Here is a 21,081-nt window from a genome sequence, read left to right on the forward strand (position 1 = left end):
CTGCCCCTTGTGATCCCTGCCCTCAACTCCTTCAAGATGAACAGTGATGTAGAAGTATAAGCCAAAAAGACCCTTCCCTCCCCAACTTGCTTTTTGTCATTGTTTCATCATAGCAATAGAAACCTTAACTAAGATAGCTAGGAAGTGGAAACCACCTAAATGTCCTACAACAGATGAATAGATAATGAAAATATGGTGCATATACACTATAGGATACTGTTTGGTGGTAAAGAAAAGTAAAGTCATGAAGGTTGCAGGTAAGTGGGCAGAAATAGAAAAGATCATATTGAGTCAGTAATAACCAAGATCCAGAAAGAGGAATGTTGCCTGTTTTCTCTTACTAACAGCTTCTAGCTCCAGATCTTCAGATGTAAATACATAGCCTGTAGTAACCACAGAAACCAGGAAAATAAAACAGAACCATTGCCAGGATAGGGGAGGTGGGGAGCAAGAGAGGGGGAAGTAACAGAGTACAAGTAATATGATCAAGGAAAGTGGAAACGTGGGCCTCCTTGGAAGGGGGAGGGAGTTAATACAGAAGAATGTAAGAGGAGGGTAAAGGGGAATAGTAGATTAGAACTGATCTGGTCTGGGAAAGGGCAGGCTCCTTAGGGAAATGGGAGGGAGAGTGGTAAACCAATTAGAGGAGGAGCATCAGAAGTAAGTGACAACATGAGTGGCTAAAAAGCCATAAGGAATCATACTACCAGTTACTTAAAACTAACCAACCAAACCTAGACTGCACATAACTAAGTATGTATGTACATGCATACATACACATACATGCACATACATACATATATTGTGTGTATGTGTGAACTTCTGTCATCTTGGCTGACAGCATTCCCATTCCCTCCAAGAATCAAAGCCAATCTAACAAAAACCTGGTACCGTAAATGAGCAGCCCTCTTTTTAGTTGTTGGCAAGGGCTAAGTACTTCTCAAAACATTTAGCCTATTGCTGTTGCCCTTGGGTACCTGCCAGAAAGGGAAGGTAAGTCCCTATTGCTAAAGACATCGTGTACGTCAGAAATAGGGCTCAGAAGGCACCATGAAAGCTTCCCAAAAAAGAGAGGCAACCAACAGTTCCATCTTGCTTTGATGCCTATAAAGCACTTCAATGACCAACATGGCACAATAACCCTGTAGATACAAGAAGTAGTGCCACACATACCCTGTCCATGACCAATGTCTCTCTAATTAAACTTAAGACCTACTCAACAAGAGGGATACTATGCCTAGTACTGGAAACCAAGCAAACTAATCAGTGCTAGTGAAACCATGGTTATTGGAGGAGAATCTATAAACCAGCATAATCCCTAACAACAAATTATAATCACTTGTGCTTATACCTACAGATAAGTGTAGTTTCCACCCCCATCAAGGAAACTTCTCTATGCAATAGACAGAGACCACTACAAAAAACACCAATCAACATGCAGAGTTGTGGAGCTCTAAAGAATAAATCTACCCAACACTTCCTTATCTAAGGTTCAGGGAATAGTGGGGAGGGAGATTGTAAGAGGCAGAGGATCAGAGAGTTTGCTGTGAGATTGTCTCTTCTGGTAACATCAGAAGCTACACCCATAAGGTCTCACCAACATGACTGCCCAAATGTGACCTGAACAAGGAGGACAGTAGCAAACATTTCAAACCAGACAGGGACATGTCCTATATAAAGAACTACAGGCAACTGAGTAAAGCTGGAAGCAGGAGAGATGGCCCTTCCCAGACAAGCACACAAACTGGCTGTGGAGTATCAAACAGTCAGCCTTGAAAATATACATACAACTAACATTTTATGGATACAACAGGTTACATTTGTGAAAAAAATATAATACATATGAGCATACAATAATAGTTGATGAATAGGGAATCTATGACCTTAAAGGTGAGTGGGAAAGAGTGTATGGGGTGGTGTGGAGGGATGAAAGAGAAAAGAAAAATGTTGTACCTAAAGTACAATCTCAAAAATAAGCAACAATAAAGAAATTATATAAAAAATTAATGTTAGCCATGGTGGTGCATGCCTTTATCCCAGTACCTGGGAAGCAAAAGCAAGCAGATTTCTGAGTTCCAGGCCAGTCTGGTCTACAAAGCAAGTTCCAGAACAGCCAGGATCACACAGAGAAACCCTGTCTGGAAAAAAAAAAAAAAGGAAGCACCTAGCTTAGGTTTCCTTCCAGGTGTGCTACACTTAATGAGTTTCAACAAGTGCAAGCTGATTTCTTGCTGTTGTAACAAAATAGCTGGCAAAAGCAACTTATGGAAGGTTTACCTTGGCTCATGGTTTGAAGGGGTACCGTGTATCATGATGGGCAATGAATGGCAGCAGAAGCAAGAGGTGACTGGTCCCATTGTGTGCATAGTCAGAGAGCAAAGGGAGATAACTGCCGTGCTCAGCTTGCTTTATTCTCCCTTCTAAAAATCCCCCCCCCTCTCTCTCCTGTATTTGTGCTGAGAACTGAATTTGTGTCTTCTGCACTACCCACAGAGCCATCTCTCCAGCCCCTCCTTTATCCCTTTTCATTTATTCTGAAACCCCAGTCCGTGGGATGGTGCTGTACATATTCAGGTTGCATCTTCCCTCCCTAGTTAGACCTTTCTGGAAACACCCTTTCATACATGCCTGAAAGCTATCTCCTAGGTGATTGTAAATCTAGTAAGTTGTCAGTGGAGATGAACTATCACATGTATCAACTGTTATATCAGCATAAGGAATAAAAGAATCCCCAGTGCTCTGTCTACTGGGAATGAATGAAATGCAACCCAAATTGAATCGAGATAAACGCATGGGAGGATGGATCACCCAGGAGGTTATAGAAGCTAAAAGCACAGGTAGGAACAGCATTCATTGTCGCAGGTGTTCATGTTACGTGACAGTGGTAACACTATGAACTAAGGTAACATAATAATATGTTGCAGTAGATAAACTCATGAAAAAAAATTAATCTTAAAATGGAAAGGCATCAGAGGCCAATTATCAAACGTGAGGAAGTGAAGGTGAGGGTTGGTGTCAAAGTATCTCCCGTTTTACTTCGTATTCCCTGGAGATGGACAAGCTCATTAGTGAAAGTGTAGGTAAGGATGGAGTAGCTGCGATGCCTTAGTGTGAGAAACGTTTCCATATCAATCTCTTACTGTGCACTGAACATATATGTTCTTATAGGCATCATAAAGTACTAAACACAGTCATAAAACTAAAGGAGCTAAATGAATAATAAAATTATGCCTTTCGCTCAGTTTCTTAGAATGTCTAGGGATAGATTTTACTAAAATAAGAGTAAGAAAACTACAGGAGGTCCAGGAAATCCATGAAGTCAAGTCTCAAAAGAACAAACGTGTGATTATGTTGTTTTTAGACCAAAAAAAAAAAAAATCACAATTAGAGAAAAGTGAAAGGCTACGTGAGGAAAAAAAAAAAAAACAGTGGAAGAGGTGAATTATCTAACAGGCTCGCCTTGTATGTGGTGACTGATTGTGGGGAGATCTGTAATAGATCCATAATGAAGCAAATGAATAGGTGGGACGACCTTAGAAGAAATACAGAAGAGGACCATGAGAAAGCAAATAATCGTGATGGACTAGGTTTTGGTTATGCTACTCCTTGGTGTGACAAAGTATCTGTCAAAGCCTCTTAAAAAATGGCTAATCTTGTTCACTTTCCTGGGTACAGTCCATCATGGTGGGGAGTTCATGGCTGGCAGGAGTTTGAGGCATGGGTTACCTCGGACCTGCAGTCAGGAAGCAGAGAGAGATGAGCACTGGTGCTTAGCTCAGTCGCTCCTTTTCATTTGGACCTGGACCTCAGCTGACAGCATGGTCTACCAGGTGTGTGTGTGTGTGTGTGTGTGTGTGTATGTGTGCCATGCATGTGTCAAGGTCGGAGGACAACTGAGAGTTGGTTCTCTCCTTCCCCCCACAAGGGTCCTAGGGATCAAACTCAGGTTGTCAGGCTTGGTGAGAAGCACCTATTCACTGCGCCAGCCTGTGGTCCTCCCAATACTGTTTTAACTTTAAAATTCAAGTCTCTCCTGAGATTTATGGCGATTTTTTAACCTTGGCTCCCTATCGCATCAACTACATTACGTGCAATTACATTTAAGGCACAGCAAGCCCCTTAACCAGCCTCCTCAACTTAAGCTCTCTCTTTTTAAATGCATGTGCGTTCTCACAGGATAGAGCCTTCTGAAGGCTGGGCTTATTCTCAGACACCTTTTCCATTGTCCAGTTACCCTAGATCTCATCAACTTTGGGATGATTAACTAGTACATGCTTTGGGTCAAAGTCATCAACACCAAAATAGTTTTAAAAGTTCTTGACTGTAAGAAATGTCGACACGGTGAACATTAACATTCAGTTGGAAAATTATTTTCCAACTGGGTTGCTTGGTTTTCATTACAAATTCCCAAGAATCAACTCAGTAGGATTTGAATTAAGTTATTTGACACTGGAACAAAAATACCCCAGGAAGCCCCTGAAACTGACCAGGTTCCCGAGACCCTTCCTTTAACAGGAGTATACTAACAGTCAAGACTGATGAGCATCATTCCCATAAGCCAGCCTGCAAGGATGACTCTAGGCATTGCCTGGGATACCCAGACACCAGCCTGGCTGCCTAAGAAATGAAGACCAGCAGAGCTGCCTGGAAAGGACGCTCTCCAAGCTGTCGACCTGCCTGTAGGCTGTGCAGTGAGCTCCCAGCTTGTGTGAGCTGCCACCCATGCTGGGGGTCAGGGGAGAGTGGAGAGGGGCTTTGGTGATGCAGCTGTCTTTTGAGTCATTTCTGCTCCTCTAAGTAACACCTCACCCATTCTCATAAGAAACCCGGACAAAACTCATAGATCCAGCAAGTTGGACCTTAGGGGTAGCTGTATTTTGGTATGTCATCAGTTCCCTATCTGGGACAAGCTGACACATTTCCCAGGAATAGTGTCACACAACAGGGGCCAGCAAGGTGACTCAGCAGCTAAAGGCACAAAGTCCCAGGCCTCACAACCTGAGAACAGGGTTCTAACCATAAGAATCATAGGGCGGAAGGGAAGACTCTACTCCAAGTTGTTGTACGACCTCCACACTCATCAATGGCACATGCACACCCTCCTTCTGTATCAATAAATAGATATTTAAAAGTTTAAACCATGATCAACAACTTGAAAGGTTTACGTTGATTTCTGGCTTCTGAAGTTTCACCTCATGGCTGTTTGATTACGTTAATTTGAGCCTCTGGCAAAACAGTTTCTTATGTAAGAAGCCGATGGCAGAGGAGGATTCTTATTTCACAGCATCCAGGAAGCAGCGATGAAAGCAACCAAAGTCCTAGTATTGTGGGTTTCTAGCCAGTGTTTCTCTGTGTGAATGAGCATATGACACGAGCATGACCATGCCAAGGATGCCAACGCTTGAGACTCATGGGAATGGCGAGGACTTCCTCCAGTAAGGTTCAGTAGAATGGCAAGGTCTTTCCCTGGTCTGAGTACACATACCGACCAAAGGTTGACCTTTAACTAAAAACAGTATTTGCAAAGAGTACAGAGTCTCAACTGCAGTTTCTTCATTCCCCATGACGGCACCATTACATACCTGGAGATTGCTCCTCTACAAAGATCTGTCTCCTCATTTATGCTGTACATAACAACCTCGCTGACCATATGGGTTGCTGGTGTGTCTCTATCCAAGCACTCATGCAGTCATTCCAGCTTTATGTTACACCTATCTGTCTTTCTTAATCTCCTGTTGCTCCCAGTCAGGTTTCCAGGATCCAGCTTCAGGAGGCATGGCACAATATCATCTTCAAGAACATTCCCTCAGTGACTTAATTTCCTTTTTCTAGGCTTCACCTCCTAGCAGGTCCAGTACCTCCCCATAACACCAAATTTTAACTTATAGTTTCAAAGGAATCAGCTTATTGTAGCTTTCCCCAAGCCTGGGCAGAACATCATGGAAGTTGGAGTGTAGTAGACTGTTTCTCACTTCTTGGAGCTCAAAGCAGAGAGAGGAAAATATAGGAAGAGACCAGGGCAAGATAGAGCCTTCCCCTAACCTCCCTGATCTACTTCCTCCCCCTGGGCCCTGAATCCCACCACTTCCCTACCACCACCTCCCAACACTGCCATTATACTATGAATCCATCAAAGGATTAATCCATTGATTTTTTTTTCAGAGCCTTCCTGATCTACCTGTCTTGGGAAATGCCACCAGACACACCCAGAGGTGAGTCTCAGCAGTTTCCATAGGTGTTTCTTGATCCAGTGAAATTCATAATCATTGTGAATCATCACCCCAGCAATGGTAGTAAATCCGAAGGCAGGAGAATAATTGTACATGCCTCTAACCCCATACTTGGAAGGCAGAAGCCAAAGGACCACCATTTCAAATTCATCCACAGAAGTACAGAATGTTCAAGGCCAGCAGGAGCTACTAAGACATTGCGTCAAAAAAAAAAAAAAAAAACAAACAAAAAACAACAACAACAAAAAAAAACCCAACCTAGAAACAAATAACTATGGTCATAATTTTAGTGATTTGGCATGAAACAATAGCTTTATTGTGGACATCTCGGCCTCAAAATGCTTAGGATGGTATTAACCAGTTGTGATGTTTCACACCTGTAATCTCAGTACTTGGTCTGATGAAGCAGGAAGACTGTGCTGAGACAGAGGCCAACCCATGGGCTCATGTCTAGATCCTGTCTCAATACATAAGTAAATAAGTTAATTCTAATAAAGGAAGAATTATGGTGAAATTATTTAATTCTGATGCATTTTGGTTTGCTTGCTTCACAGTCTAATAATATAATAATAAGTAACTTTTCTTTTCCTCTAAAGCATTTTTCTTTCAGTATTTTAATGATTCTATCCCACAGATGTGTAACATACTTTAAACATTTAGCAATACTGCAGAAAGAATTCAAGGCTGTAATTCTGTAGTAGGGGACTTGCTAGCATACACAAAGTCCCCAGTTTGGCCCCTAGCTTAAAAAACAAACAAACAAACAAACAAACCCAAAAAACCCAGCTGGGCGTGGTTTTAACCCCAGCACTCGGGAGGCAGAGGCAGACGGATTTCTGAGTTCGAGGCCAGCCTGGTCTACAAAGTGAGTTCCAGGACAGCCAGGGCTACACAGAGAAACCCTGTCTCGAAAAACCAAAAAAAAAAAAAAAAAAAAAAAAAAAAAATTAGAAAGCAAACTATTCCCAGCATAAAATTCCCTGACCAAGTATTATCTATTAATATCACACAGGAAGCACAATTTAAGTAATGATGCTTTTAGGACCTAAGATTAACTATGAAATTCAAGGTTATTTAACTCCTCGACCGGGGATAAGGGTGTTCTGAAACTGCCGGACACGACTAGTTAAATATTTTAAAACTCAGATTCCCTGGAATGTGAGATTAAAACGAGGCCTTAGGGTGGAAAAGAAAGAAAACAGGAAATACAGACAGTCCAGTAAAACACAGAGGAATGAATCCTTAAGACGAGGTTGAGGACGCGTGGCAGTTTTGAGTGTATTTCCTGTCCTCTACACTTTAAAAATTCCAGGGGGCACTAGGCTGCCGGACTTGGCTCTGACTTCGATTCTGGACCTTAGGCTTTTTCAATATGATAAAAGACCCGTAAGGAGAGAAACGCAGGATACCGACTGTCTGTCTGTCCGTCTGTTGCCGCCCCCGCCTCTCGACCAGGCTGGCCTCGAACTCAGGAATTCAGAGATCCGGCAGCCTCCTGAGTGGTGGGATTACTGGGGTTGCATCGTTTAAAAGTCAACATATCTCATTCCTTGCAACCAAAACCTTAGGCAGTACCTCACCACGTTGAATCGTACTTAAAGCCAGCATAACTATTTTGAAGCCTCAAAAATGAAAAAGTAACACAGCTTCTATAGCTGGGATACAAGGAAAACAGACTGGACATAGCCAAAGACCTCTAAAGACTGCAGAGGGCTATCGGAGTGGGTTACAATTTAAACCAGTGTTTGCAAAAGACTTCTTCCTGAAATCCGCATCCAATTTGGGAGAGCCACCCTTCATCTTGCCCTCCTTTCGTTTCCTCTTTGGGCATCCCTCGCTCCCGACTTTCCTGTCTGCTTCTCCCAAGACAGACTGCCGCTGGAAGAAGCTAATAGGTTTGACACGTCCGCCGTCCCAGGATGACACCACCGCCTGAGCTACGACTGCAGCGCTGACTCGCACTGCCACTCGGGGCGGAAGAGCAGGACGCAGGCGCAGTGAGTCACTGTTCCCGAACTTGCCCATTGCCCGGCCTCTTCTCCGCCTCACTTCCGGTCTTTGCAGCCCTGTTTCCGGGGCGTTGCAAGTTCGGCCCCTCCTCAGCTCTCACCCTCCTCTGCCCCAGGAGGGGGGAGCCGAGGGGGTGGGGAAGAGTTCGTTGTTTGTTTACACGATGTGAGCGGAAAGAGAGACCAATAAAGTTTATTCTGGAAACAAAAGGAAAAAGAGCCCGGGCGCCGGCGAGCGGAGCCGGGGGTGGGGGCGTGCGGCGGGGCCGGCGCCGAGCGGAGAGAGCGTTCGAGCGAGCGGCAGTTCCGGTGCCGCGGCGGCCGAGGCTGGGGCTGGGGCGGCCGGCGAGGCAGCGCTCGGGCCCGGCCGGGCCGCTCCGCAGCGGCGGGGGAGAGGGCCCGGGAGGCGGGCGCCGCGCCGCCCGCTGTCCTCTCCCTCGGCGCCGCCGCCGCCGCCGCCCGCGGGGCCGGGACCCGATGCGGCGGGAGCCGCGCAGCCTAGAGAAGCCGGAGCGTGAGTAGATGGCAGGGAGGGCGGGCTCCGGGCGGGCGGGCGGGCGGGCTCCCGGCCCCTCTCCTCGTACCCGGCCTCCGCCCGGTCCTCCTCCATCGCGCGATCGCAGCGAGGCCGGGAAGGGCACGCAGGGCCGCACGCCCCGGGGTCGGGTGTTGGCGAGCCCCGCCGCCCTCACTCTCGCCGGGCCTTCCTTTCCGGAGCCGGGTGTCGGCTCGCGGGCGCTCGTCTTCTCCGTGCCTCCCCTGCGATCCAGGGACCGTGCGGCCTCTTCTGCCGCTCGCGGACGGTGTCAGCCTCCGCTCTACGTGGGTAGATGGAAGACCAGCGGAGGGCTTGTGCAGCCTGCGTCTGTGGGGGACAGAGTAGACTGCAGCCCAAAGCTCGTGCCTCCACTGCGCCTTTGTGCACACGCGGGGCGTGGGCTCGCGGGACCCTGGGGAAACCGGCTTGGGTAGATAGAGCCCAGGTAGCTCCGGTCTGGCCGTTGCCACTGCAACTTTTGAATCACTTTAGACCATATTGGAAGCTAGCCTCTCTTGGTATTTGTTGACATCGTGTGATGTCGAATCTCTTGTGTTTAATGATGCGTTGTAAGAAAAGTCCTGGGCCAAGAAAAATAAAAATAAAAGATACTGTGTTGCTAAATTAATTTGGACAAATCAAAACACGGTGTTTTGATTAGTGGGCTCCCACTGCAACTGCAATCCAAGAATCTACCACCGTGTCTGTGAATTCAAGTTGTAAGGTATTTTTGTTTCAAACTAAAGCGTCGGGTTCTGGTTGACAGCGTAGATCACGGTATAAATAAACATCACGTGTTCTGGAAATTTTTAATTACCAGATTAACTGTTCTGCAGTATCTGTCAAAATTATCTGAAAGGGTACTGTTGGTTTGGTGTTTGGTTTTGTTTTTTGGGTTTGGGTTTTGTTGACTTAGGGTTTTGGGTTTTTTTTTTGTTTTTTTGTTTTTTTCCACCTCGTGTTGTGGGACTTTTTAAAGGGAGACAATAGGAAATATGTAGTCATCCATATTTTTTTTTAAATCGTTCATTTTTCAAAATAAGCAAAATAGGCAAGTACACATTTAAAAAAAATTGCAGAACGAGTGATTGAAGCAAATGTTACCACATCAGAATAGTAAAATCATCAGAAGGGAAATAAGGAACAAATGTTGCTATTTTATTGGTGACAGAGTATAATGCTTGAAAGCAAGCCTGCTCAAGTGGAAGGAGTTGAAAGATGAATACACAGATACAAAAACATTGAGCTTATCTAAGGTTTTTAAACTTTCAAGTAAGATGCCTGTAGATAAAGACAGGTCATTGAGTACAGGGAGCTAAGTAGAGCAGTGAGTTTGTGAGAGAGGATTCCCTTGAGAGCTGGATGTGTGTTGCAGACTGGTAACAGCACCTGCGGGTCCTAGACGCCTTGCTTCCCTCCAGCCATAGGTCCTCTATCCCCAATCACTACTCCCTTCAAAAACCGTCTAAATTTAGAAAGAGAATACTCATATAAAGTAGGCGGTGATAACTTTTTAAAGCCAGCTCACTGTCTTAGTCTTCTCTACTGAACAGAGTTTAAACAGTTGCAGTCATGTGCAGAGCCTTTGCTCTGCTGGTCTGTTTATTTGAAGAGAGCGAACTTAATCCTATTTGATCTCTTTAGTAGCTCGAGTGGCATTAAAAGGATCAGTCCTTTCTATTTTACTGTTCTATATCTCGAATTCCAGAGTGGGGGAATCTTTAAAGGAAGTGTTTATGAAGCATCATGAAAGATTTCCCCTCCACAAAAATACTTAGGATCTTTAAAATTATCCAACCTCAAAAATCTTAGAATATCATAGTTTGCTGTGTAAGGTATAGTCAAGTAGGGCTTTAAGAAAGTCTGGTTTCTTTTAAGTATTTTTTTTTTTAAAAACATGTCCTATGTAGACAGAACAACATCAGTTTCCCTGGGAAGTGGTATTCTAATGTGAGGCCAGGCAGGTAGGAAGAGAGACTCATTGACAAAACAGCATTTTCTGACTCCTTTCACCTCTGCCTTTAATCTTGTCCGGGGTCATTGCTCAGTTAATAGAGCTGGGAAACGGGCCCAGAGAGGTTTAATCAGATCACCTTTTATTTTTTAGATTTGCAGTAGTACACGTGTAATTGTGTGTAGTTCCAGGTCTTTGTTTGCTTGGTTTTGGTTTATTTGTTTGGGGAAGGATCGTGTGGCTAGTGCTGCTGTTATTGAGCTGGCATCTTGCAGTGTGGTTTATGGCCTGCAACTGGGGTACTTTTGCCTTCACTTAGCTAGGATCACCAGCATCCGCCACCTTGCCTGGCTTCTTCAAGTTCACCAGTACTTTTCAGTCCTGGCTACACAGTCATCCTAGGGAACAGCTTTAAAATTGTGATAGATGCTGATGTACTTTGTCTGACATGGAGCCAGACCTGGTTCTGTTGTTGTTTTAAAGTTTGTGAAAATCTAATGGACAGGACTGTGAAGCCCTGTCTCTGAAGAGCCAGTCTGACTTGCCTTGGTCCTGGTTCCCCTTCCCTCCCATACTGCAGCTCCCTGGCCTTCCCTTGCTCTCCTGTGCACATGCCTCTTGCACTTCCTGCAACACTGGTCCTCTCAGTCTTGCTTCCCTGGCTCGCTGACTGCCTCCTTTGAGAAGTGCAGCTTGGGTTAGGTGTTGCTGCTTCCTGTTCCCATGGCATCTTGTCCCCCACTGTAACCAAATTTCCTCACTGCATTGTCATCTGTTTGTCTGTGTCCTCCACCAGGATGTGAATTCCAGGAGGATGGGGACTGGCTCTGTCGGATACACAGTTATGCTAAAGCACACTGTAGGCAATTGGATGAACAGCACCTTGGTGATGTTTCTTTATAATGTGTATAATTCATAAGTTTTTCTTGCTGCCAAATGCATTTTTTTTTTCACGAAAAGTACATATCCTTGAAGCTGCTGCTCACATGGCTTTCATTTGGAGACATTTGAGAGGTTATAAATTACATCAAGTAGCTCTCCATTACAAGCACACGCATGCATACTGCCAGCAGATGGACCATTACTAGGTCCCCTGAACTGGAAACCTGGAGACTGGAAAGCATTCAGATCTTCCTTCCCCCCAAATGCTGTGTCTCAGGGAGTCTTCAACTCTTCAGCCTTTGCCGTCCTCTGTCTCAGAAAGTGTTGGATGTCTTTGTAGTACTCAGTGATTTAGCCTTAAAATTCAGGGCAGCAAAGATAGCCTTGAAATGAGCCAGTGCTTCCTGGCAGAACTAGTTTGGACAGAAGTCCTGAGCTGTGTAATGGGGGTGTTACTGCCCAGTAGAGAGGGTGCGTTCAGTTCAGATCCAGGAGAGTTTTCCACTGATTTAGTCCAAACAGTTCATTTCCACTAGGGAAGGTGTCTTCTCTAATCCTTTATAACTGATGGCACTGCAAGGGTGCTGAGGGTCCCAAACCGTTGTGGCTTTCGGTTTTGCTTCCTTAGAATCCCATTCAACTTGTAGGTAGACTCTCAGGTTTTGGTCAGTCTGAATGGAAACCCACTGTGCTTAGATAGCAAGTGCCAATCTGCTAATGCGTATATAAAGTGATGCGCTTACAGGTCTCTCAGCTTAAACAAAGTAAGATTTGATAGTCACAAAAAGGGAACAAATTAAAACTAATAGTGACTTACAAAATAAGTCTTAAAGACTTTGAAATCTCCTTACAAGTCCTTGAAATTCAGGGACCATTATTGAGTAATTTCTAAGTATTAAAGGAAATACAGGAAGAATTGATCTCAGGGCTAATTCCAGAAGCTAGGCACTAAGCATGTTCCTGCTGTGCAGACAGAAAGTAGTGGGGGAAATCTTGTGAAATAAAGATTAAGAGTGATGGTTAGGAGGAACTGAGGTTATTTGCATGTAATAGGTAAATACAGGACAACTTGACAGTGAAGTCTGAGGGTCCACCATGCAGCCTAGGATTACTGTCATTCGTGGCTCCATGTTAGATACACTGTAATGGACTTCAGTGTTCAACCTTGAAGGTCTGAATAAGGACCTCGTTAAGGCACTTGTAGGTATGCATCCCTCCTCTGTGTGCCTGTTCAGTTTAGGGAGCTGAAACTTAGAATTAATGGAGAGACTTCATGATGGAAGAGGTGGCTTACAGCAAAGGCAGCTTTCCCTCAAAGTCAGGGTGTCCAAATCAAGCTCTTTCTGCTCGGTGTGAAGAGCTTTGATTACAGAAGCTGCAGAGATGGCTCAGCAGTTAGGAGCCTGCACTCTCTGCCAGAGGTCACTTCCCAGCAACCCCTGTGACTCCAGCTCAGGCCAGATCCTTTGTGGGCATTAGCCCTTGTGTATACATACTCACATATAATTAAAAATAATAAAAATAAATAAGTCTTAAAAATAAAGAGCTTTGAAAAAAAGAGCTGTGGTCTCATGGCTACGCTGAATCTGTGGGGACAGACAGCGGAACCTTTGGACTCCTGTGTTTCAGTATAGTGTGCTCAGTATAGTGTGTTGCTTGCTGAGTCATTAATGTATTGAGGAGAAAATTGAAGTGATTTCCCAAGCTCTGGCATAAAACCATTTAGAAAATAATATACAAATGATTATTTTAAATTTATATCTAATGCTAGAATAATGTCTTTTCTATTTGGCCTAGAAATTTAAGTGCTTGGTTTTGGTAGTTAGCATAACAATTCGTCTAAATTATACTCAATAAACAGTTACCTTTTAGTAACTTTTAGCATATAATTGGATTTATAACAGAGAAGTCTTTCTGGAGACAGTAGCAGGTGGATCTCTTTGTTCAAGGCCAGCCTGGTCTATATGTTGAGTTCTAGGCCAGCCAAAGGTATGTAGTAAGACTCCGTTGGGTGGAGGGGGGTGGGAAGAAGGTTATTTTAAAATTTGGGAACATTTGAAAAATCAAAATATCTTTCTTTATATTTCTTCCAATTAGTAGCTATACACTTGAAAAGGTAGTTTAAAAAATTATGCTAGTTGTAGGTCATCTATTCAATGTATACGTGAAGTATCTAAGAAACACTTTTGGGGTGGAGAGATGGCATTGGTTAAAAATGCTTACTGCTGCTCTTTGGAGGTCCTTTTTTGTTTTGTTTTGTTTTTTGAGACAGGGTTTCTCTGTATCGCCCTGGCTGTCCTGGAGCTCACTTTGTAGACCAGGCTGGCCTTGAACTCAGAAATCCTCCTGCCTCTGCCTCCCTGCTGAGATTAAAGGTGTGCGACACCATGCCCTTCTTGGAGGCCCTTTCTTGGGTTATCCACATCCATGGCGAAAGGCTCACAGTGACAGGAGGAGCTCCAGTGCCTCTGGCCTCTGTGGGCATTTGCTTATGTGCACATACCCACATGCAGACATGCAAATACAGCTTAAAAAGAAAGAAACACTGGTATAAGTTGTTGATGAATTGTGTATTTCTACTTCTGTCTGGAGGACATTTTTTGTAACAAAGATTGATAGTTTTAGGAAGGCTGGACTGGGGGAAGACAACATTGTGTCAGATTTCCGAGTGCTGGAATTCTGCATTCAGCTTTTAACTTAGCCATGTGGCTTTAGATCTTGGCTTCTCAGAGTGCTTATTCTTTACCTGGAAAATGTCTGAAGTTCTTTACAATTCACAGACTATGGGACTCCTAGTACTCAAGGCCTGTTTCAGATTTCAGAGTGAGCAAACCACTCCCTAGAGGGAGTTTAGTTCTTAGTTCCTCTATTTTTCAGAAGCTTTTTAAAAAATGTATGGTTGTCAGTTTGGACATATTTGAAAGCTTTTGTGTGAAATTCTGTGGCTGTCACTGGAAAAACCCTCCGTCCCTGTATTAGTAACTCTGGAAAACCAGGCTTATAGCAGGCCTGGTCATCTCACTCACTGGCACGGGGAGTGGTCAGATGGGTGACAGGCATTGAGAGTAGGTCACCAGTGTGTTCCAGTGGCCGAAGCAGGGAGCCAGGACACTAGTCACAGCACTCTTAATAGCCCCTGAACATCATCTTACTGTTAAAGACTTCTAGGAAAATATGTTCCCTAGCTTCTCTTGGTAATCCAGTGGCACCAGGCAGTTTTGAATCTTGGAAACAAATCCAGAGGCACAGCAAACTTCTCTAGGTCTGTCCTCAGTTGTGCTGACAAGCACATGGAAAGATGGCAATGGCCATTGCCCTGCCAGGCATGCTGCTTCTGCTGTGGACTCAAGTCTGTGACTGCCAAGATCACCTTCTGCGTGTGGTATGTCAGTCAGCGAACCTTTCAGACAGTGCGATATTCAGGCTTGTTTTGAGTGTCTACTTGTTTTTCAGCATGCTAAACTGATTTCTGTGGCTTATTTCTCTTTGAGAGCTCTTGCTTTTCATGATGGACTTGATGCAGATGTAGACCTCAAGTGCTATTGCATTTCACAGTTTACTCACTGCCTTTAGCTGAGATTGAATGTTCTTTTTTTTTCCTTTGGAAAGCTGTCGGCAGCTCCAAAAATGCTGGAGATTTTTTTGTTTTTTTTTTTGCCAAATTAGCTACTGTTCTGTGAATCCAGGTTTATGAAATACAGACAGCATCAATTGTAAGACATGTAACTGGGAAAAGTTATGGGGAAAACATTGCAAACTTAACCGGCTTTATCTGGAATGAAACCATGTGTTATGCAGCAAGGGAACGACGGGTCGAATCAACAGTAAGTCCTTGTGAAGGTTTCCTGAAAGTGTAACAGCTCTTGGTATTTGCAGCTGATGCTCTCAGAGGCCACTAGTGTCTTACAGCATCTGCGAAGTGGGTATTTTGTATTGATTTTTCTAAGTATACGCTAACTATAAAAGTTGACTTTTTCAAAGCAGTTTGTAGCTTGCCTTTAATAGGACTGATAGGAAGAAGCCAAGCAGTAGTTCTTTACTGGAGTGACTAGCTTTCAGTTTCCTTAGTAGTAGTATAAGATTCCCAGATCTGCCAAGTTGTTTTTTAATTAAAAATCTGATAATGTGTTACTGTGTATGTGTGTAGATACACATGCTAAGTTAGATAGATAGGTGAGGTCAGAGGACAACTTGATGGAGTTGGTTCTTTTCCCTTATAGAATCTCTTGTAAACTGTGTAAAAGCACTCACCTGGGGCTGGGGAGATGGCTTAGCAGTTAAAAACATTGGTTTGTTTTTTAAAGAACCAAGGTTCAAATCCCAGCACCCACTTGGCAGTTCACAGCTGTCTGTAATTCCAGTTCCAGGGGATCTGACAACCTCACAGATGTGCATGGAGGCAGAATACTAACGTAAATAAAAATTAAAATTAAAAAAAAATTCACCTGTCAATAAAAAAACCTATGGCGCCCAGTTATATTCCCTCCACATTTTTAGGGGTCCTAGAGATTAAAATTAGGTTGCAGGTTTGCATGGCAAATGCCTTTATTCACTGAGTCATCTTATCACTGACCACAAATCATTTATTTAAGTAAAGCTCAATACTATTCCTAAAACGCGGTTGGGTATATTTAGTGGCAGTCTACCAGCAGTCTACCAAATGTATAGGTTAGTGCACTCCTGCAGATATGTTTTCCCAGCAAAGATTAGGTGAGTTACGTGGCAAAGCTGAGGTACATGGAAGTCGGGACAGCTTGGAAAGTGAAAGGATAGCCAGTATGCTGGCTGCTTGGTTAAGAACATCTGCTCTAAACTGGAGGCATGACCTTGGGGAGGTAAATTAGTCTGTCTCTGTTACATAGTCTCTGAGTGGTACATGTTTTCTCATTTGAAAAACAAACAACTTTTTTTCACGCCATGACTGCCAGCATCATAATAAAGCAGGAAAGCATGTAGGAGTGCCCAGCACACTCTGGGCATTCGGTAACAGCCCCTGGGCGCTGTGAGAGTAGGGACCACATCTTACTCATTTGTTTTGGAGTTGTGACATTGTGCAGTGAATTGAATTCTATTCTGAGAATGTTGTGCTGGGTCCTGGCTCTTGGTAGCTAGTGTATGCTGCCTTCTAACAAGCTTAGGATACTAGTCAGTTCTGTACTTCTTAATTTCTGTTCTATTAAAACATTAACATTTTAATACTTGAGTGAAGAATGAGTGGACAGCAAGTATTAAGGAAATAGATTTAGATTTCTTTCATCTTAGGCTAAGCTTCCTGAGGCCAGGGCTTCTCTGTTTACCCACAGGCTCTCAGCAACCCCAGCTAATACTTGGAAGCAGCACTTGTTTGTGCATCTGGCTGTTCCTTTCCCATGTATGACATATGACAGGACTTATATGCAGTTCTCATTGGATTAGAGTCTTAATTAGATACTGGATCTTTCATATGTAGGGTTTCTTCATTTATTTCATATACATGGACTATTTCATCACTAAACTTTAGGACTTTATTATGTGAAAATAAGGAAGGCAGCCATGTGGTTTGTTTCCATGTGTTTAATCTGTTTCCCTTTAATCTCTAAAGCCGTAGCACAAAATTCTGTCATGTCATCTCCCTGGGATTAGTAGTGTTATGGGTGCTCCAATTTAAGATCTACAAAGCAAATGTTTCTGTTTTCTTACCTCACTTTGAGCAGTTAGGGCTATACTGCTCTTGATGAGATTCACAGTCACTTTCCAGGGTTATAATCCCATGGTGGCGTATCTCTCATATGCCAAGAAAATCTATGTGCTTTAAAATTGTTTATTGCATACTTACGGGGTGTGTGTGGGGGGGTGTTGGGTAGCTCATGGCATGTCATATAAACAGAGTCAGAAGACAACTGGCAGGAGTCATTTCTCTTCACCATGTGGGTCCCATGGATCACTCAATGTTGTCTAGCTTCATGGCAAAGCCTTCATTCACTGAGCCATCTGCCAACCTGAACCTACATGCTTTTAAACAATTAAATATGTGTTAGTTTTGTCATAATTGCTGAATATTTCATTGTCATGTGATTTAAAGACTGACTTTATCCAGATATTTTTACTGTTTATAAAACCGTAGAATTCAGAGACCAGTGTGCATGTGCAGAGAGTTCTGTGCCATTGTGACTAATGTTGGAATTGAAGTTTCTAATTTAGGCTGGCATGAAGATACACTTTTGTAGTTCCAGCATCTGGGAGGTTGAGGCAGGAAAATCTGTTCAAAGCTGTGTGTGTGTGTGTGTGTGTGCACGTACATATAGTTGTTGCATGCAGTTTTAAAGTCGCTACTGTTTTTGCCTTTGCCTGGACTGGACCCTGCTTTGGCCCCTCCTGGCTTTCCTTTGTTTTACCCAGCTTTAGTTCCAGGATCCGCTGCCACCAACCCTAACCTGGCTTTTCTGTCTATCACCTTTGCTCCTGGATCAGCCGCCACTACCCCTAATCGGAGACCCTTAAATCTGAGGATAAAAGACACTCACACACAGCCTATTATTTTAATTTGCCTACTAGGCACAATTGTGGGTCAACAATGCCCTTACTAATTTATTATCTCCGTTTCTCCCTCCACCCTAAACTTAGTGACTTGTTACATTTAGCTGCTAAACACCCTCGGCCACCTATCTGTAGCAGAAACCGCAGGCCCTACCCACTACCAACCCCAGACCTTACACGATTGTTACATTCTTCTTCCTCCAAAACACAGAAGAAACCAGTCCCCCTTCCTTCCTTGTGTCTGCCTTTTCCTCCTGAGACTCAGAAGTCCCATTTGTCCTTCTACCCAGCAAGTGGCTCCCAGCCTTCTTTTTGACTAATCAAGGACCAATTGGGGAACAGGGTTAACATCAGAACCTCCCCTTACACCTAGTAAGACTGATTTTTGTTTGCTTTTAATTTAAATGGCATCACAACTCCAGCTGAAACACTGACAGAAGATTAATTTCTTTGGTTTTCTAAATGTATTCTAGTGAGAAAAAGAGGGACATGTGTGGGGTATGTGCATGTATTAGTATGTGGAGGTCAGGGGTCAGTGTCATGTAGTTTCCTTAGTCATCTCTTCTTTTTTCGATGGTCTAATAACTATGTAGCCCTGGCCAGCCTGGAACCCCCAGAGATCTGCCTGTGCCTTCCGAGTGATAGGATTATATCCATGAGCCACCACATGTGACCCCACCTTACATTTTTGAGATAGAGTCTCTTTCTGAGCCCCAGGGATTCCTCTCTCCTTCCGTCTTCCCAGTGCTGGAAGCACTAGTGTGTGTCGCCACGCTGAGGCCGATCTATATGTGTGTTTTAGGGATCAAACTGGGATCCTTAAGCTTGCACAGTGAGCACTACCTAAGCCACTTCCCCAGGCCCTCTTAGTAATCTTGAAGTCCTTCAGATCTAAACTTAATGTCATGAGTGTCAGGAATGAACATTGTATATAGAGTCTTTATACATTACTTCCCTTAATCTTCACATTAACACCTCAGTACATGTGTAGTCTTTCCATTTGGGAAATTAGGAAACTGGATTTCCACACCTGATCAGTACACTGGAATCTCACCACATTAAGTTTGTGTGAAATTATCTTAGTCACATGTGAAGTGATAATGAAATGATAATTTAAATATTGCAACCACATCTGCTATTGAGTTTTTGATTTAAAGTAGACATAAGATTACAGTGTGAATTTGTTGCCCACGTGGTTGTTGTCAGTGCCTAAACATGAATCTCATGGTGCTGAGTGTAACTTTGTTACTCATGTAACTTGCCTCTAGTATAGTCTTGATTAATTATATGATCCTGGAAGAGAAACTGCTGCTTAGGTTGGCTGAATAGTTTTGTTGGTCCCCAGGTAGCTTGCAGGTTTGGCTGTAGCAATTTGTACATTTGTATTCTTTGTGTCACCCACATGGACACTCAAACACACAGATATATCCTTTAAATACATGTAAGTACAAAACATGTCTATAAAGTGATAGACAAAAGCATTAGCACTGTACATTTTGTGGCTGATTTAAGAGATTGTTTAAGGATAATAAACAAGCATGCTTTTGAGTAAGTTTATTTTGAGATGACTGTGAGTGAGCATGTCTTGGGAACACAAGAGTTTGGTTGTCTAGAATGATGTTGTCTGGCTGGGAGGTAGCAGCATAAACTTGGGTAGTCACAGAACGAAAGACAGTCATAAATCCTGGCATTTACCAAGTATAGTGGTGTGGAGGAAACTGGTGAGTCCATCTGTAGACTGATCAAGACTGGCTGGAAATGCCTCTCACAGTCAGTAGCCATTTGTATGACAACACTTTTCCCAGGGTAGACACAACACACATATCTACTCACCCCAGATAGGGAGCCCATGGCAGACCTAAGTATGGATACCACCAACGCCCAACTTGGTGAACCACTGAGTTTTATTGGGTTTACTTAGAGAAGCAGAAATGACTCAAAGACCTAGCAAGGCCCACCCACCACAGGTGACCACTCGAAAAAGCTGGGAACCTGAAGCACACCATGTAACTTGCAGGCAGCTCAGCGAATTGGAGAGTTCTTCCCAAGTGAGTCAAATGTAAACCTCTTCCAGGCAGCTGGTCTGACTTCAGTCTTTGCAGCTTGGCTTGTCTAAGAATCTTCTGCATAGCCTAGCTTTTATTGTTTACTCTGGAGGGAGGGGCCAAGTGAATTTGGTCAGTTTCAAGGACTTCCTGGAGCTATTTTGAGTTGTTTGCCTTTTTGTTTAAGGAGCTTCCCTGAAGGATGGAATGTTTCAATCTCAGAGGAAACTGTTACACAACACCATTCAATCATGTGGTTTTAGGCTTGTCTGTGTCACATAGTTAACAAGTAGCATACTAAAGATTTCCGCTTCTCTGGTTAGTTAGTAAGCACATAGTAAGCAGCATAGTATCTGGTTCTGGCCTAGAAATGTAACACATCTCATCTTACCAGCCCCAATGAGAGGCTTCCGGGGCTAGGTAGCAGAGCCCGCTCTAAAGCTGGCACATGGAGACAAGGGTATGCTTTTCTCTTCACGATCATGGAGGAGCTGCTGCTTCCTTCCCCAGTTGGGATGGGCATTAACTGTGTGCTTGCATGAAGGACACGAGTGTCACATGGGAAGGGACAGTGTGGTAAGTTAGATTGCTTACTTTGTCTCTCTTGACTATTTCTGTATACAAAAGAGGTTGGTGTTTTGTATACAAAAGAGTAAGTTCTGCCCCATTTGGTTAAAACTTTCATTTAGCAAATTCACAGTCTTAGAAATGAATAGACAGAAGAGAAGGAGAGTAATAGTTCAGGGGTCACAAGACAAGATGTTGTAAGATAACTGTCATTCTCGATAGTCAGGGAGTAATGATTTTTCAAAAGTGCTTTCACAATTTAGCCTGAGAAAAGATCACTGTGTGTAAAGCTCACCCTTGGCTTGGCATCCTTGGTGTTAAGGTGACCACCGTTCTTGAG

The 21,081-nt window shown here is 43.6% G+C and overlaps 1 protein-coding gene across 1 annotated transcript in view; it reads left to right on the forward strand.

Moving 5' to 3' along the window:
• The first annotated feature begins 8,325 nt into the window (after positions 1-8,325).
• The window catches only part of Pik3ca (phosphatidylinositol-4,5-bisphosphate 3-kinase catalytic subunit alpha), a 69,048-nt gene continuing 56,292 nt past the window's right edge, over positions 8,326-21,081 (forward strand). The window contains exon 1 of the mRNA NM_008839.3: positions 8,326-8,753. The gene's annotated coding sequence lies outside the window, so the exon portion shown is untranslated. The remainder of the gene's footprint in view (positions 8,754-21,081) is intronic.

Source organism: Mus musculus, chromosome 3 (genome assembly GCF_000001635.26).
Source record: "Mus musculus strain C57BL/6J chromosome 3, GRCm38.p6 C57BL/6J".
Lineage (NCBI taxonomy): Eukaryota > Metazoa > Chordata > Mammalia > Rodentia > Muridae > Mus > Mus musculus.